This window comes from Balaenoptera physalus, assembly GCF_965194825.1.
Source record: "Balaenoptera physalus genome assembly, chromosome: 6".
NCBI classification, from domain to species: domain Eukaryota; kingdom Metazoa; phylum Chordata; class Mammalia; order Artiodactyla; family Balaenopteridae; genus Balaenoptera; species Balaenoptera physalus.
Window position 1 is genome coordinate 22140091 of NC_138885.1, and position 19934 is coordinate 22160024.

The window sequence follows — 19934 nt, forward strand, 5'->3', positions numbered from 1 at the left end:
AAGTCCCCTACATATGAACAAGTTCTGTTCCAAGAGTGCGTTTGTAAGTTCAATTTGTTTGTAAGTCCAACAAAGTTCGCCTAGGTACCCAACTTACACAGTCGGCTATATGGTATTGTACCGTAATAGGTTTATAATACTTTTCACGCAAACAATACATAAAAAACAAGCACAAAAACAAAGAAAGCATTTTTAATCTTACAGTACAGTAACTTGAAAAGTACAGTAATACAGTACAACAGCTGGGATACTCGGGCTGGCATCGAGGGAACAGGCGAGCAGAGTTACTGATTGGAGGAGGGAGGGGAGGTGGGAGATGGTAGGGGTGAAGGATTATCAGCAGTAGGAGACAGAGGGCAAGCTGCAATTTCACTCATACCTGACGTTGATGGCAAAGGTTCTGGTTCCTTGCTGGATTTAATTCTATCTACCCTCTTGAAAGAATGATCCATTGATGTCTGGGTAGTAGCTCTTTTTTTCTCATCATAGATGACAAGGTAACACTGGATTGCAATCTGAATGGCTGCTGCCACCTTTGGGTCCCATTCTAGGTTCGGGTCCTGTGCCTCAAAAACTAACAGTGCTTCCTCAAATAACGAAGATTCCCTTGCCATTTTCTATGTCGTGAAGCTCTTCAGTTCTTCAGTTACTTTTTCTTCCTCCTGTCCCTCTTCATCCTTTCTCTGGGCCTCCAATTCCATCAGTAAGCTCCTCATGTTGCACAGCAAGGAGTTCAGCGAAATCGTCCTCTTGCAGATCTAGCTCCAGCTTCTCGCTGAGGGTCACTACGTTGCTGAAGACCTCTTCGGACTTCTGATCTACCTTCTCAAATCCACAAAAATCATGAACAAACTGTGGGCAAAGGTTCTTCCAAACCCCATTCATCGTGACCGCCATACCCTCACACCATGCAAAGTCAATGTTTTTTATGGTCTTGTAGATGTTATAGTCCTCCCAAAGCTGTTCCTAGGTTGTTCCTGATTTGTCACTTACCTTTACTGCCTGACAAAAAGTGTGACATAAATAATATTTCTTGAAAGTCACTATAATGCCCTGGTCCATAGGTTGGATGAGCAACGTAGTATTTGGTGACAGATGCAGTACTTTGACGTTGGGATGAAAGTCATCCATGAATGGGGGGTGGCCCAGAGCATAGTCGAGCAGCAAAAGAATGTTTTGCTGGAACGTCCTTCTCCAAGCAATATTTCTCTACATCTGGGATAAAGTGGTGGCAAAAGCAGTCCTGGAACGTGGCCTATGTAATCCGGGATTTGGGGTTACGCTTCCACACAACAGGAAGAGAGCCCTTGGCTATGTTTTTAAGGGTTCTTGGGTTCTGTGAATGATAAACTAAGAGAGGTTTCAGCTTCAATTCACCGGAAGCATTGCCACCAAACAACAGTTAGCCTATCCTTTGCTGCTTTACAGCCCGGCATCAACTTTTCCTCCTTACTGACGTAACTTCGGTCTGGCATCCTCTTCCAGTACAGTTGTGTCTCATCCACATTAAAAACCTGGTTGGGTAAATACACACCATCATCAATAATTTCTCAAAGTGTTTCTGGAAGTTCCTGGACAGCTACCCTATCTGCACTTGCTGTCTCTCCACTTACTTTTACATTGTGAAGGCTGGCTCTAGCCTTGAACCGATGAAACCAGCCATGGCTGGCATTAAAAGATGTGCCCTCTGATTCTTTGCCGTGTTTCTTCTTCAAGTCTTCATAAAGGCTTTTAGCTTTCTCTTGAATCAGCATTAAGTTGAGCAGGACTCAGCGCTGATGTTGATCCTGCATCCGCACACTGAGAAGTTTCTCCATCTCCTCCATCACTTTTCCATGCTTCTTGGATATTGTGTCAACATCGTCGGCACAGCAGACTTCACATGTTCCATGATCTTGTCCTTGTTCTTTAGATTCGTGCCAATGATTGAATGATTCGTATTATAAGAATGAGCGATGTCTAACATCTTTTTGCCTCGCTCCACTCTCTCAATTACTTTCACTTTTGTTTCCGTCATTATCGCTTGGCGCTTCTTAACAGTACCAGCTACATCACGTCTGCTTTTACGCTTGCTTCCAGACATCTTGGGCTTGAAATAAAGGTACTGTACTACTGTACTCTATACAGTACTGTAAAGTACACAAAAGCACAACCACATATAGAGGAAGCACGCACGTGACAATGTATGTCAGACACGTGAACTAACTTACATGATTGGACACGCGAATGGACGTTTGCATCTTTGAAAGTTTGCAACTTGAAGGTTCGTATGTAGGTGACTTACTGTATTTTTACTGCCTAGGGAGAACTACCTAGGAAAATTTTGGTATGACTTATGTCAGAGAATGTTTTGCTTATGTTCTCTTCTAGGAGTTATAAGGTGTCCTATCTTATATTTAAGCATATAAGCCGTTTTGAGTTTATTTTTGTGTACGGTGTGAGGGTATGTTCTGACTTCACTGATTTGCATAAGGCTCTCCAACTTTCAAAACACCACTTGCTGAAGAGACTGTCTTTTCCCCATTGTATATTCTTGCCTCCTTTGTCAAAGGTTAATTGACCATAGGTGTGTGGGTTTATTTCTTAGCTCTCTATTCTATTCCATTGATCCATGTATCTCTTTCTGTGCCAATACAATGCGGCTTTGATTACTGTAACTTTGTAGTATTTTCTGAAGTTTAGGAGGGTTATGCCTCCTGCTTTGTTCTTTTTCCTGGGGATTGTGTTCACATTTCTGACTTTTTATGGTTCCAGATACATTTTAGGATTATTTGTTCTAGTTCTGGGGAAAATGTCATGGGTAATTTGATAGGGATCCCATTAAATCTGTAGATTGCTTTGGGTAGTATAGCCATTTTAACAGTATTAATTCCTCCCATCCAAGAGCGTGGGATGTCTTTCCATTTCTTTGAATCATCTTCAGCTTCCTTTAGTAATGTTTTGTAGTTCTCAGTATATAAGTCTTTCACCTCCTTGGTGAGGTTTATTCCTAAGCATTTTATTTTTTTGATGCCATTAAAAAAAGGATTGCTTGTTTACATTTCCTTTCTGATATTTCATTGTTAGTGTAAAGAAATGCAACCAGGGACTTCCCTGGTGGCTCCGTGGTTGAGAATCCGCCTGCCAATACAGGGGACACGGGTTTGAGCCCTGATGCAGGAAGATCTCACATGCCGTGGAGCAACTAAACCTGTGTGCCACAACTACTTAGCCTGCACTCTAGAGCCAGTGAGCCACAAATACTGAGCCCATGTGCCACAACTACTTAAGCCTGCATGCCTAGAGCCCGTGCTCCACAATAAGAGAAGCCACTGCAATGAGAAGCCTGCGCACCACAAGAAAGTCTAGTCCCCACTGGCCACAACTAGAGAAAGCCCGTGAACAGCAATGAAGACCCAATGCAGCCAAAATAAATTTTTTAAAAAAAGAAAGAAAAACCAGGAAATGCAACCAATTTATATATGTTAATCTTGTATCCTGCTACTTTGCTGAATTTGTTTATCAGTTCTAGTAGTGTTTGTGTGGAATTTTTAGGGTTTCCTTTATATATATTATCATGTCATCTGCATATAATGGCAACTTTACCTCTTCCCTTCCAATTTGGTTAGATTTTATTTCTTTTTCTTGTCTGATTGTTGTGGCTAGGACTTCCAATACTATGTTGAAGAGAAGACGTGAGAGTGGGCATCCTTGTCTTGTTCCAGATTTTAGCGGGAAGGCTTTCAGCTTATGAACGTTGAGTATTATATTGGCTGTGGGTTTGTCATAAATAGCTTTTATTATGTTGAGATATGTTTCCTCTGTACCCACGTTGGTAAGTGTTTTTACCATGACTGGATGTTGAAGCTTTTCAAATGCTTTTTCGCCATCTATTGAGATGATCGTTTGTTTCTTGTTTTTCCTTTTTCGATGGGGTGTACCATGTTGATTGATTTGCATATGTTGAAACAGCGTTGTGAAACTGGGGTGAATCAAATTTGGTCATGGTGTATGATCCTCTTATGTGTTGTCGGATTCGGTTTTCTAATATTCAGTTGAGAATTTTTGCATCTATATTTATCAACGATATTGGCCTGCAGTTTTCTTTTTCGGTAGTGTCTTTCTCTGTGTTTTTTTTTTAAAGTCTTTATTGAATTTGTTCCAGTATTGCTTCTGTTTTATGTTTTGGTTTCTTGTTTGTGAGGCATGTGGGATCTTAGCTCCAAAACCAGGGATCGAACCCGCACCCCCTGCACTGGAAGGTGAAATCTTAACTGCTGGACCACCAGAAAAGTCCCCATCTGTTTTATTTGGTTTTTTTTTAAGTAAATTTCTTTCTTTATTTATTTTTGGATGCATTGGGCATTCGTTGCTGTGCTCGGGCTCTCTCTAGTTGCGGTGAGCAGGGGCTACTCTTCGTTGTGGTGTGCAGGCTGTTCATTGTGGTGGCTTCTTTTGTTGCAGATCATGGGCTCTAGGTGCGTGGGCTTCAGCAGTTGTGGCTATCAGGCTCAGTAGTTGTGGCTCGTGGGCTGTAGAGCGCAGGCTCAGTAGTTGTGGCACACAGGCTTAGTTGCTCCATGGCATGTGGGATCTTTCCAGACCAGGTCTCGAACCTATGTCCCCTGCAGTGGCAGACAGATTCTTAACCACTGTGCCACCAGGGAAGTCCCCCCTCCCCATCTGTTTTTGATATCAGCGTGATAGTGGCTTCATAGAATGTCTTTGGAAGTATTCCTTACTCTTCAATCTTTTCGAAGAGTTTGAGAAGAATCAGTGTAAGTTCTGCTTTTTATATTTGGTAGAATTTGCCTGTGAAACCATCTGATCCTGGACTTCTGTTGGTAGGGAGTTTTTTTAAATTACAGATTCTATTTTTTTTAAAAATTCTATTTATTTATTTATTTATTTTGGCTGTGTTGGGTCTTCATTTCTGTGCGAGGGCTTTGTCTAGTTGCAGCGAGCGGGGGCCACTCTTCATCACGGTGCGTGGGCCTCTCACTATCGTGACCTCTCTTGTTGTGCAGCACGGGCTCCAGACGCTCAGGCTCAGTAGTTGTGGCTCACGGGCCCAGTTGCTCCGCGGCATGCGGGATCTTCCTAGACCAGGGCTTGAACCCGTGTCCCCTGCATTGGCAGGAAGATTCTCAACCACCGCGCCACCAGGGAAGCCCTCTATTTTGCTTTTAGTGATCAGTATGTTCAAGTTATCTATTTCTTCTTGATTCAGTTTTGTTCGGCTGTAAAAAAACAAAATATATTTTTAAGTTATGTTAGCAGCTAAATACTTACCATGTATTAGACCACAAAAGAGAGAAGAAAAAATATTAAAATATTTTTTCAAATACAACAAGTATTGAAATGTTTTAAAGAAATTGGTATAATAATACTAATTACAATAATGACAAATTGTTCTGAACTTAAAGACTACTTATATCTAAGATGCATATTATATGCTTATTGTTTTATTGTTTTTAAATACATGGAATGTTTTCTCCTTTCTAATATAATTCTTTTATTTTACCTGTATATTGTGAAAAAAATTTAGTTCCACATAATATAAAAAATTACACTTTAATAGGAGATATTAATCCATTTACATTTACTATAGTACTGAAAATACTTAGGTTTAGCGTTCCATGTCATGGAGTGCTCTTTTTTATTTATTTATTTTTAAAAAAGATTTAATTTGGAGGGGGGGCCATAAATTATTTATTTATTTATTTATTTAATTTTAACATCTTTAATGGACTATAACTGCTTTACAATGGTGTGTTAGTCTCTGCTTTAGAACAAAGTGAATCAGCTATACATATCCATATATCCCCATATCTCCTCCCTGTTGCGTCTCCCTCCCGCCCTCCCTATCCCACCCCTCTAAGTGGTCATAAAGCACTGAGCTGATCTCCCTCTTCTATGCAGCTGTTTCCTACTAGCTAGCTATTTTACATTTGGTAGTATATATAAGTCCATGCCCCTCTCTCACTTCGTCCCAGCTTACCCTTCCCCCTCCCCATGTCCTCAAGTCCATTCTCTATGTCTGCGTCTTTATTCCTGTCCTGTCCCTAGGTTCTTCCCAACCGTTTCTTTTCCTTTTCTTTTTAGATTCCACATATATGTGTTAGCATACAGTATTTGTTTTTCTCTTTCTGACTTACTTCACTCTGTATGACAGACTCTAGGTCCATCCATCTCACTACAAATAACTCAATTTCATTTCTTTTTATGGCTGAGTAATATTCCATTTTATATTGAAGATGTGCAACATCTTTTTTATCCATTCATCAGTTGATGGACACTTAGGTTGCTTCCATGTTCTGGCTATTGCACATAGAGCTGCAATGAACATTGTGGAACATGACTCTTTTTGAATTATGGTTTTCTCCAGGTTTATGCCCAGTAGTGGGATTGCTGTGTCATATGGTAGTTCTATTTTTAGTTTTTTAAGGAACCTCGATACCGTTCTCGATAGTGGCTGTATCAATTTACACTCCCACCAATGGTGCAAGAGGGTTCCCTTTTTTCCACACCTCTGCAGCATTTATTGTTTGTAGACTTTTTTGATGATGGCCATTCTTACCTGTGTGTGGTGATACCTCATTGTAATTTCGACTTGCATTTCTCTAATGATCAGTGATGTTGAGCATTCTTTCATGTGTTTGTTGGCAATCTGTATATCTTCTTTGGAGAAATGTCTGTTTAGGTCTTCTGCCCATTTATGGATTGGGTTGTTCGTTTTTTTTTTGATATTGAGCTGCATGGGCTGCTTGTAAAGTTTGGAGATTAATCCTTTGTCAGCTGCTTCGTTGGCAAATATTTTCTCCCATTCTGAGGGTGGCCTTTTCGTCTTGTTTACGTTTTCCTTTGCTGTGCAAAAGCTTTTAAGTCTCCTTAGGTCTCATTTGTTTCTGTTTCTTTTTAATTTCCGTTTTCTAGGAGGTGGGTCAAAAAGGATCTTGCTATGATTGATGTCATAGAGTGTTCTACCTATGTTTTCCTCTAAGAGTTTGATAGTGTCTGGCCTTACATTTAGGTCTTTAATCCATTTTGAGTTTATTTTTGTGTATGGTGTTAGGGAGTCTTCTAATTTCATTCTTTTACTGGTAGCTGTCCAGTTTTCCCAGCACCACTTATTGAAGAGGCTGTGATTTCTCCATTGTATATTCTTGCCTCCTTTATCAAAAATAAGGTGACCATATGTGTATGGGTTTATGTCTGGGCTTTCTATCCTGTTCCATTGCTCTATATTTCTGTTTTTGTGCCAGTACCATACTGTCTTGACTACTGTAGCTTTGTAGTATTGTCTGAAGTCAGGGAGCCTGATTCCTCCAGCTCTGTTTTTCTTCTCAAGATTGCTTTGGCTGTTCAGGGTCTTTTGTGTTTCCATACAAATTGTGAAATTTTTTTGTTCTAGTTCTCTGAAAAATTTCATTGGTAGTTTGATAGGGATTGCATTGAATCTGTAGATTGCTTTGGGTAGTAGAGTCATTTTCACAATGTTGATTCTTCCAATCCAAGAACATGGTATATCTCTGTATCTGTTTGTGTCATCTTTGATTTCTTTCATCAGTGTGTTATAGTTTGTTGAGTAAACGTCTTTTGTCTCCTTAGGTAGGTTTATTCCTAGGTATTTTATTCTTTGTGTTGCAGTGGTAAATGGGAGTGTTTCCCTAATTTCTCTTTCAGAATTTTCATCTTTAGTGTATAGGAATGAAAGAGATATCTGTACATTAATTTTGTATCCTGCAACCTTACCAGTTCAGTGATTAACTCTAGTAGGTTTCTGGTAGCATCTTTAGGATTCTCTATGTATAGTATCATGACATCTGCAAACAGTGAGAGCTTAACTTCTTCTTTTCCGATTTGGATTCGTTTTATTTCTTTTTCTTCTCTGATTGCTGTAGCTAAAAATTCCAAAAGTGTGTGGAATAATAGTGGTGAGAGTGGGCAACCTTGTCTTTTTCCTGATCATAGTGGAAATGGTTTCACTTTTTCACCATTGAGAACGATGCTGGCTGTGGGTTTGTCATATATGGCCTTTATTATGTTGAGGAAAGTTCCCTCTATGCCTACTTTCTGGAGGGTTTTTATGATAAATGGGTGTTTAATATTGTCAAAAGCATTTTCTGCATCTATTGAGATGACCATATTGTTTTTATCCTTCAGTTTTTTAATATGGTGTATCACATTGATTTGCATGTATTGAAGAATCCTTGCATCCCTGGGATAAACCGCACTTGATCATGGTGTATGATCCTTTTAAGGCGCTGTTGGATTCTGTTTGTTAGTATTGTGCAGTGGACTTTTGCAGCTATGTTCATCAGTGATATTGACCTGTAGTTTTCTTTCTTTGTGACATCTTTGTCTGGTTTTGGTGTCAGGGAGATGGTGGTCTCATAGAATAAGTTTGGGAGAGTTCCTCCCTCTGCTATATTTTGGAAGAGTTTGAGAAGGATAGGTGTTAACTCTTCTCTAAATGTTTGATAGAATTTGCCTGTGAAGCCATCTGGTCCTGGGCTTTTGTTTGTTGGAAGATTTTTAATCACAGTCTCAAGTTCAGTGCTTGGGATTGGTTTGTTTGTAGTTTCTATTTCTTCCTGGTTCAGTCTTGGAAGGTTGTGCTTTTCTAAGAATTTGTCGATTTCTTCCAGGTTGTCCATTTTATTGGCATATAGTTGCTTGCAGTAATCTCTCATGATCCTGTGTATGTCTGCAGTGTCAGTTGTTACTTCTCCTTTTTCATTTGTAATTCTATTGATTTGAGTCGTCTCCCTTTTTTTCTTGATGAGTCTGGCTAATGGTTTATCAATTTTGTTTATCCTCTCAAAGAACCAGCTTTTAGTTTTTTTGATCTTTGCTGTTGTTTCCTTCATTTCTTTTTCATTTATTTCTGGTCTGATCTTTATGATGTCTTTCCTCTGCTGACTTTGTTTTTTTTTTTCTTTCTTTCTCTAATTGCTTTAGGTGTAAGGTTAACTTGTTTATTTGAGATATTTCTTGTTTCTTGAGGTAGGATTGTATTGCTATAAACTTCTCTCTTAGAACTGCTCTTGCTGCATCCCATAGGTTTTGGGTCTTCATGTTTTCATTGTCATTTGTTTCTAGGTATTTTTTTATTTCCTCTTTGATTTCTTCAGTGATGTCTTGGTTATTAAGTAGTGTATTGTTGAGCGTCCATGTGTTTTTATTTTTTTCCTGTAATTGATATCTAGTCTGATAGCATTGTGGTCGGAAAAGATACTGGATACGATTTCAATTTTCTTATATTTACCAAGGCTTGATTTGTGACCCAAGATATGATCTATCCTGGAGAATGTTCCAGGAGCACTTGAGAAAAAGTGTATTCTGTTGTTTTTGGATGGAATGTCCTATAAATATCAATTAAGTCCATCTTGTTTAATGTATCATTTAAAGCTTGTGTTTCCTTATTTATTTTCATTGTGGATGATCTGTTCATTGGTGAAAGAGGGGTGCTAAAGTCCCCTACTATGATTGTGTTACTGTCGATTTCCCCTTTTATGGCTGTTAGCATTTGCCTTATGTATTGAGGTGCTCCTATGTTGGGTGCATAAAATTATACAATTGTTATAGCTTCTTCTTGTATTGATCCCTTGATCATTATGTAGTGTCCTTCTTTGTCTCCTGTAATAGTCTTTATTTTAAAGTCTCTTTTGTCTGATATGAGAATTGCTACTCTAGCTTTCTTTTGATTTCCATTTGCATGGAATATCTTATTCCATCCCCTCACTTTCCATCTGTATGTGTCCCTATGTCTGAAGTGGGTCTCTTGTAGACCACATACATACCGGTCGTGTTTTTGGATCCATTCAGCCAGTCTATGTCTTTTGGTTGGAGCATTTAATCCATTTACATTTAAGGTAATTATTGATATGTATGTTCTTATTACCATTTTCTTAATTGTTTTGGGTTTCTTATTGTAGGTCTTTTCCTTCTCTTGTGTTTCCTGCCTAGAGAAGTTCCTTTAGCATTTGTTGTAAAACGGGTTTGGTGGTGCTGAATTCTCTTAGCTTTTGCTTGTCTGTAAAGGTTTTAATTTCTCTGTCGAATCTGAACGAGATCCTTGGTGGGTCGAGTAATCTTGGTTGTAGCTTTTCCCCTTTCATTACTTTAAGTATGTCCTGCCAGTCCCTTGTGGCTTGCAGAGTTTCTGCTGAAAGTTCAGCTGTTAACCTTACGGGGATTCCCTTGTATGTTATTTGTTGTTTTTCCCTTGCTGCTTTTAATATTTTTTCTTTGTATTTAATTTTTGATAGTTTGATTAATATATGTTTTGGCATGTTTCTCCTTGGGTTTATCTTGTATGGGACTCCCTGCGCTTCCTGGACTTGATTAACGATTTCCTTTCCCATATTAGGGAAGTTTTCAACTATAATCTCTTTAAATATTTTCTCAGTGTCTTTCTTTTTCTCTTCTACTTCTGGGAACCCTATATTCGAATGTTGGTGCGTTTAATGTTTTCCCAGAGATGTCTCAGATTGTCCTCAATTCTTTTCATTCTTTTTTCTTTATTTTGCTTTGCAGTAGTTATTTCCACTATTTTATCTTCCAGGTCATTTATCCATTCTTCTGCCTCAGTTATTCTGCTATTGTTTCCTTCTAGAGAATTTTTAATTCCATTTATTGTGTTGTTCATCATTGTTTGTTTGCTCTTTAGTTCTTCTAGGTCCTTGTTAAACGTTTCTTGTCTATTCTCCATTCCAGTACCAAGATTTGGGATCATCTTTACTATCATTACTCTGAATTCATTTTCAGGTAGACTGCCTATTTCCTCCACATTTGTTTGGTCTGGTGGGTTTTTACCTTGCTCCTTCATCTGCTGTGTGTTTCTGTGTCTTCTCATTTGGCTTTGGGGACTGTGTTTGGGGTCTCCTTTTCAGAGGCTGCAGATTCGTAGTTCCTGTTGTATTTGGTGTCTGCCCCCAGTGGCTAAGGTTGGTTCAGTGGGTTGTGTAGGCTTTCTGATGGAGGGGACTGGTGCCTGTGTTCTGGTGGGTGTGTCTGGATCTTGTCTTTCTGGTGGACAGATCCGCATCTGGTGGTGTGTTTTGGGGTGTTTGTGACCTTATTGTGATTTTCGGCAGCCTCTCTGCTAATGGGTGGGCCTGCATTCCTGTCTTGCTAGTTGTTTGGCATGGGATGTCCAGCACTGGATCTTGCTGGTCTCTGAGTGGAGCTGGGTCTTAGCGTTGAGACGGATATCTCTGGGAGAGCTTTCGCCATTTGATATTACAAGGTGCCAGAGGTCTCTGGTAGACCAATGTCCTGAACTCGGCTCTCCCACCTCAGAGGCACAGGCTTGACACCCGGCTGGAGCACCAAGACCCTGTCAGCCACACAGCTGGGGGTGAGAGCAAGAGGTAGCTTTGGTACATCTCAAAGACCACCAATGAGGTTCACTGACCATTTTCTCTCCAGAAGTGAAGAAAACACAATTCAGACTTTGGCTAGTCAGCCACTTTGGTAGCCAGCCTCCAAGATGGACCTAATTATCCCCTAATTATCTCCCAGTCTTCATGTACCAGTGTGGCTCCTCGCACTTGAAAAGGGTTGACTGTTTAACTAATAAGAAATTGCAGAAATGACAAAGTGCAGCTTCCAAAGTTATAAAAGACATTGCAGCTTCTGCTTTGGTTTCTGCTAGATCACTCATCCTGGGGTAAGCCAGCTGCCATGTCATGAGGACACTCAAGCAGCCCTAAGGAGAGATCCATGTGGCAAGGAACTGAGGCCTCTTACCTACAGCCACGTGAGTCATCTCAGAAGTCAAAAGATTTAATTTTTTAAATTTTTGGTTGTGTTGGGTCTTCGTTGCTGCACAGGGTTTCTCCAGTTGTTACTAGAGAAGCAGGGGTTACTCATCGTTGTGGTGCACGGGCTTCTCCTTGCGGTGGTTTTTCTTGTTGTGGAGTATGGGCTCTAGGTGCATGGGCTTCAGTAGTTGTGTCATGCAGGCTCAATAGTTGTTGCTTGCAGGCTCTAGAGCACAGGCTCAGTACTTGTGGCACACGGGCTTAGTTGCTCTGTGACATGTGGGATCTTCCCAGACCAGGGATGGAACCCCTGTTCCCTGCATTGGCAGGCAAATTCTTACCCACTGTGCCACCAGGGAATACCAGTGTGCTCTTTTTTAAACCTAGTCTGTTTTCATTATTTTCTATCTTAACGATTCTGTATTAAAGAAAAAAAATAATACTCCTTTCTACCCCTCCTCTTTGAGGATTATATATGAAGAAGTATGTCTTATTTATTAACCTCAAATTTTCACCTTACTTTTAAGAAGTAATCACAATGTCAAGTATTTAATACTTTTCACTTCCACCTTGAAAAGCATGGATATTAAAGTGCTAATACAATTACCTTCCCTGGTCTATCTTTTTTAGTTTTTGTTATGTATAAAAAACAACGAAAAACATTCATGGTTTGTAAGGAAATGACAAATTTCAGAAAATGCAGCATCTGAATACACTCTAAACATAGCTTCTAGATAAAGACACAGAAAATTGCCAGATACTCAGAGGCCCCCTGGTCCCATTCTAGTGACTCCCCTTAAGGTTTAATATTGTTCTGGTATCTAACAAAAAGATAACTTTACCTGTATTTTGTATTTTATATAAATGTTATGGCACAGTAAAATCACTTTTGGATTGGGCTTTTTTATTTTATGTTGTTTGTGAATATGCCTATATGGTTGCCTGTTGTTGTGATCATGCATTGCCACTGTTGCATAGGATTCCATAGTGTAAATATTTAACTATTAATTAATTTATTCCAATGTGTATTACAATATGAGTGATTTTCAGTTTGTGTCTATTGAGAACAGCACTGTATATAAATTCTAGAATTTGAGCTTTGGTGGTGTGTGTATTAATTATTGTTCAGTATACACGTAGTAGTAAAATTTTTGAGTCATAGCTTTCTTGTGTTTATCTTTTTAGATATTTCTAAATATTTTCAAAACATTTGTATGATTTTTCATCTTCAGCAGTAGTGAATGAGATTCAAGGATTATACACATTCTTGTCAAACTTGATAATACCTGTCATTTTCATTTGAACTTTCTGGTTGGTGAATGATAATTCCAGGTATCACGCTTTTGCATTTAATTGACTACTAAGAAGCCAAGCATCTTTTCATATGTTTACTTAACATTCTGTACTCTCTTCTTTGAAATACCTTTTGGTATATTTCCCCCATTTTGCTATTCCATTATCTTCTTATTGAAGACTTCCTTTTTTTTTAACATCTGAAGACTTCTTATTTAGGAGTTTTTAATACACGCTTGAGATGAGTTCTTCTCTCTTTCTGTCTCTCCTTCTCTTTCTTTAGATGAGTGTCAGTTTTTAATGTTAATAGCATCTAATTTGTTATTTTCCTCTTTATTTATTTAGTCTTATTTCTATTTATTTATGTAGTCTTCTTACCTGTAGCAGAACACATTATTTATTCTAAACCACAAATATGTTTTCATTTCTTCAATAAATGTAATTATTAAGCTTTAAATTTAAGTTAACTTTCTAAATTAAATATGTTGTATCATAGTGAGTAATAATTTTTCTATGACAGCTGAAAGGTTACATTTATTCAGAAAATGTTGTATCAGCTTTCTTTTCATTTGCTCTTACTTCTCATTGATTCACAGTGGTAAACATCACTTCATCCATGGATCTGACTTTTCTCTGATTTCTCATGGTCATTCTCACTAATTCGTCTTGCCTCCTGAAATCTTTAGCAATCCCATTATTCCACAGAAGCAAAAACCTTCCTTGGGCCTTTTTCCTCAGAAGATTGATTATTCCCACATTTTAAATGGGAGATTGCAATAAGTTAGGAGAAAATGCCACAAGGGTCTCTCATTTTTTTTTTCACATCCTGTATCAGCCTCTGCTTGCACTCTCTGTTCAAAGATATTTGTGCAACACATTGATGGAAGATGCCACTTGTTTCTCTCCTTGGGGAAAAGACAGATTAATTACCTAACAAGTAAAATAAAGAGAATGTCTTGCTCTTTTCAAATGTTGGACAGGATTGCTTGCATCCTAATTTAAATGTTTCAGGTGACTGAAGCTTAAGATTCCTAAGCTTTAATCCATACTTGCACCATGCACAGCACCCAACAGGAGAGCTTTACATAACCCCATGAGACACTTGTGTGCAAGTGGAACGGATAAAAATATAAAACTATTGCTGTCTTTTTGTGTCATAAAAATGATTTTTTGTCTCATTTAAAATATTTTTTTCTAAAATCCAAAAACGTGTCAGGCTAAAATATTGTTATTTCAAATATGGTAAAATCGAAGACCCTTCAAATTTCTTTCCAGTTTTGTTGATGATGGGATGCCGTCAGAGATATGACTTCATTAAACACAATAGGTAAGATTCCTTCATAGGCCTGATTGGGTAATATGAAAATAAACCCCAGAAAAATCTGGACATTTTCTAGTTCTCAAATATTGGTTAAGATGGTAGAAAGGGTCCTTCATTGTCCTATATGTTAATGCAGATCAATTGTGAGAGGTGGGGATAAAACAAGCAGCCTAAATATCCTTTATGTTTGTTGTACTACTAGTAGAAAGAGGAAGGGTCAACATGTCACCATGGTTGACATAGCAAATAAGCTGCTTGAAACTACACAGAAATGTACCTGCTTGTATTTTCTGTGCAGTTACCCTCTCTTTTGGTGTGCCCTGATACCTCCCTCGACTTATGTACCAACTCCAGCAGCATTAAGCAGAAATCCAAAGAAATCTATTCTTTGGAATTATGAGGAAGGGAAGAGTCAAACATTTTATAACATGCTCTATACAAGGATACACGTCACCATCCTTATCTATGTCATGCCATGCATGAAGGGTCAGTAGGTTCAGGGGATTCTGGAAGCACCAAGTTCTGTGGGGTTAATCACAGTTGCATTCATGGGCAGTAAAAGAGAAGGACCTTATCTTGGTCACTTTCTCAATGCTAGTAGCTACAAAAAGAAGAGGATAGCAGACATCTTAGGGAGAAGAACCAACATTAAATGAAATGTCCTAATTACTCTAGGAACCTCTCATGGTGGCCTCCCATAGCTCCTCAAATCCCTACATACTTGCACAAGGGATAGTGTAATATTACTGGAGTGTCTGACTGCAGATTAACATTATTTTTGTTGAAAAAAATAAAAATAGGTTCAAGTGATAGGGTTTGAAAAGGGTTCACAGTGTGAGGGAAACTATTGTAACAATGAGGACAGAACCCTTTGGATGGATTCATCATGTTTTTTTTTTTTTTTTTTTTTTGCTGCTTCAGAATCTGTAGTAGAGATTGGTGTGTTCCATGATACATCCCCACTTCTTATAAGTTTTAGATGGACTACCCCATTAGGAAGAAGTGCACGTAAGGAAAATTAGTGAGTCAAACTCCTCTGCCCTCTGTCAGCAGTGGGTGCAAAGGGATTTAGACCAAGTGCTTTCATCCTTTGATTTGCAAAGTTTTCACTATATGAATGATGTTTTGTTTGTTTGCAGGTCAGGAGCCTTGGTCTCAATATCCCTGTTTAAAAAGTGTTATCACGTGTCTGCCAGAAAGAATTGCTGATGATACTGGGAAAAATTGAGAGTTATCCTTAACGATTAAGGGTTTTGTAGCAACATGGATGGACCTAGAGATTGTTATACTGAGTGAAGCAAGTCAGACACAGAAAGACAGATATCATATGATATTGATTATATGAGGAATCTAAAAAAGAAAAAAAAGGTACAAATGAACTTATTTACACAACAGACATAGAATCATGGATATAGAAAACAAACTTATGGTTACCAGGGGATAAGTGGGGAAGGGATAAATTGGGAGATTGGGGCTGACTTATACACACTACTATATATAAAATAGATAAGTATTGATAAAGACCTGCTTTATAGCACAGGGAACTCTACTCAGTGGTCTGTACTGGCGTATACGGAAAAAGAATCTTATAAAAAAAAAACAAGGGTTTTGGGATTATATAATAAATATAAATGTGCAAACCTTTAACATGAAAGGAAAAATCAGTTAACTCTGTGGTCCCTGTTATGGTGTAAATATTTTGTACCTCTAATTTTAAAATTTTGAAACCCAGCTCCCATGTTGATGGTATTAGGAGGTGGGGCTTTTGGGAGGTGATTAGGTTATGAGGTCAGAGACCTCAAACATGGGATTAGTGACCTAATAAATGTAGCACACAGAAGATCTTATGCCCATTCCATGATTTCATTGCCGAGCGAGAAGACCCACATTATGAACCAGAACTTGGTCCCTCGCCAGACACTAAATCAGCTGGCAACTTGTTCTTTTTTTAAAAAAAATAATTAGATAATTAATTAATTAATTTTTTGGCTGTGTTGGGTCTTTGGTGCAGTGCGCGGGCTTCTCATTGAGTGGCTTCTCTTGTTGCGGAGCACGGGCTCTAGGCATGTGGGTTTCAGTAGTTGTGGCTCACGGGCTCAGTAGTTGTGGCCTGTGGACTCTAGAGCACAGGCTCAGGATTTGTGGTGCACGGGCTTAGTTGTTCCATGGCATGTGGGATCTTCCTGGACCAGGGCTCAAACCCTTCTCCCCTTTATTGGTAGGCAGATTCTTAACCACTGCACCTCCAGGGAAGCCCCTGGTTACTTGTTCTTGAACTTTTCAGCCTCAGCAATTATAAGAAAACAAAAATATTCTGTTGTTTATAAAATACCAAGTCTCTCGTATTTTGTTTTAGCAGTCAAAGAGCTGGCTGAGGAGAAATATCTGTGAGCTTGAAGACATATCAGGAGAAACCTTTAAATCTCAAAAGAAAAGAGAAAATGGGCAGGAAAGAAATCAACAGAACAGAGTAATCAATAATTGTGGAACAATGAAAAATGCTGTGACCTATACATAATGCGTATAGCAGGAGGAGAATAAAGATAATAAAGAACAGAAAATATTTTTTAAAAATGACTGAGAATCTCCCCAAATGAATGTCTGACACTAAATCCACAACATCCAAACTTAGAAGAACATATGAATAGTAAAGAAAACTAACCAATATCTCTCAGGAACATCAATGCAAAAATCCTCAACAAAATATTACCAAATCGAATCCAACAATATTTTGAGAGAATTTTATATCATGAATGAGAGGAAATAATCCCAGGTATGAAAGGCTGGTTCAACATTCTAGAATCAAATAATTATATCCATCATATCAACACCTTAAAGACAATCATTAGCATATCAATAGATTCAGAAGACCTTTGAAAAAATCTAACACCCATTCTTCATAAAAACTCTCAGTTAAAGAAATAGACTGGAGCTTTCTCAAGTTGATAACAAAGATTTACAGGAAACTTTTATCTTACATCATGATTAATGGTCAAAACCATGAAGCTTTTCCACTAAGTTCAGGTAAAAGCAAGGATGTCCCCTTTCATGACGCCTTTTCCATATTTTACTCCAAGTCCTTGCTAATGCAATAAGGCACGAAAATAAATAAAACAAATACAGATTGGGTAGAAAAAAATGAAAGCAACCTAAATAAAATGTGGACCAATATACTTTATGGACACCTCACCAAAGAAAATAGACACTATGCATATAAGTATACAGAAGAATAATCCAGAATACATGCTGCCATGAAAAAGCAAATTAAAAATGCAATTCCATACCACTATGTAACACTTAGAATGGCTAAAATGTGAACAATGACAAGAACAAATTCTGTAGGAGATGTGGAACAATAGGAAATGTCATTTGTCATTGGTGGAAATGAAAAATAATACAGCTACTTTGGTAGTCTGATTGACACTTGCTAGAATATTGAGCATTCCCTTACTGTACAATCCGTCAAGTGTTCTCATGGATATTTACTGAAAGTAGTTTAAAACATACTTCCAGAGGAAAACCTGCATATGGATATTTATAGCACCTAATTCAATATTGCCAAAATGTGAATGAAACTAAGGTGTCCTCCAATAGGTGAATGAAATGATATAGTATTAATATATTCTGCGAATGGGATAATATTGAGCACTAAAAAAGTAAGCTATCAAGCCATATAAAGAGATGGGAATTCTTTTTTTTTCTTTTGAAATATAGGTGATTTTCTTTATTTTGAAATTTAAATTTTATTGGAGTATAGTTGATTTACAATGTTGTGTTCATTTCAGCTGCACAGCAAGTGATTCAGTTACACATATGCATATATTCATTCTTTATCAGATTCTTTTCTGATAACGGTATTCCCAGAATACTGAGTAGAGCTCCCTGTGCTATACAGTAGGTCCTTGTTGCTTATCTGTTATATATAGTAGTATTCGTATGTTTACCCCAAACTCCTGATTTATCCCTACCCCCCACCTCTCCCCTTTGGTAACCATAAATTTGTTTTCCAAGTCTGTGAGTCTGCCTCTGTTTTGTAAGTTAGTTCATTTGTATCAATTTTTAGCTTCCACCTAGAAGTGATATCATCCAATATTTGTCTTACTCTGTCTGACTTACTTCACTTAGTACAATCATCTCTAGGTCCATCCATGTTACTGCAACTGGCATTATTTTCTTCTATTTTATGGCTGAGTCATATTCCATTATATATATATATGTATCACATATTCTTTACCTATATTCATATGTTGATGGACATTTTGGTTGCTTCCATGTCTTCGCTATTGTAAAGAGTGTTGCAGTGAACATTGGGGAAGATGTGTCTTTTCGATTTATGCTTTCCTCCAGATATGCACACAGGAGTGAACTTGCTGGATCATCTGGTAGCTCTATTTTATTTTATTTTACTTCATTTCACTTCAATTTCAATTTTTTTTGGAATAGAGTTGATTTACAATGTTGTGTTACTTTCTGCTGCACAGCACAGTGAAGTAGTTATACATATATCCAATCCTTTTTGGATTCCTTTCCCATACAGGTCATTACAGAGTATTGAGTAGAGTTCCCTGTGCTATACAGTAAGCCCTTATTTGTTATCTCTTTTATATAGAGTGGTGTGTATATGTCAATCCCAATTTCCAATTTATCCCTCCCACCTCCCCTTACTCTGGTAACCTCCATTCTGTGCTCCATAGTGGCTGTTACCAATTGGCATTGCCACCGATAGCATAGAATTGGTGGTGCAGTGGTTAAGAATCTGCCTGCCAGTTCAGGGGACACAGGTTGGAGCCCTGGCCCGGGAAGATCTCACATGCCACAGAACAAGTAAGCCCGTGCACCACAACTACTCAGTCTGCGCTCTAGAGCCCACGAGCCACAACTACTGAAGCCTGTGTGCCTACAGCTTGTGCTCCACAACAAGAGAAGCCACCACAAAGAGAAGGCTTCGTACCACAATGATGAGAAGCCCCCGCTTGCTGCAACTATAGAAAAGCCGCGCGCAGCAACGAAGACCCAACGCAGATTAAAAAAAAAATAAGTAGTAGGTTTCTCTTTTTTTCCACACCCTCTGAAGCATTTCTTGTTTGTAGACATTGTGATGGTGGCTATTCTGAGTGGTTCCAGGTGATACTTCTTTGTACATCTGATTTGCATTTGTCTAACATAAAGCAATGGTGAGTATCTTCATATGTGCTTTTTTTTTTGAACAGTGTCAGTAAGATTTACCCCTTGAAAAAGGGTTATTGAAAGGTTGCCTTGTTTTGAAGTCTACTTCGATTACCTACCCCAAGACATTTTTTGAGGGCTGTTGTCATTTACAGCTCCCCAGGCATTGTGAATATGAAGTGCATATAAGGTCCAGTTTTAGAATTGTTGTTATGGGAAACAGAAGGCGGCAGGGTTTCTACTGTCCCTCTCTGGTTACTGACACAACCTTAGATGTAGGGCAAGTCCTGTTCTTGGGTATTAAATTAGAGTAGAATGTGCCTGACTAAACATGTAAGGGCTTCTGTCCCATTCCTTCTTCCCCCTTACCCTTCATCCCCCGAACAAGTATAAACCCCTGCAAA

At 38.4% G+C, this 19934-nt stretch overlaps 1 long non-coding RNA gene across 1 annotated transcript in view; it reads left to right on the top strand.

Annotated features, from left to right (window-relative positions):
- The window catches only part of LOC309663032, a 37698-nt gene extending 20827 nt beyond the window's left edge, over nt 1–16871 (top strand). The window contains exons 2-3 of the long non-coding RNA XR_014265080.1: nt 11642–11866; nt 11921–16871. This is a non-coding gene — a long non-coding RNA (uncharacterized lncRNA). The remainder of the gene's footprint in view (nt 1–11641; nt 11867–11920) is intronic.
- The last annotated feature ends 3063 nt before the right edge of the window (nt 16872–19934 follow it).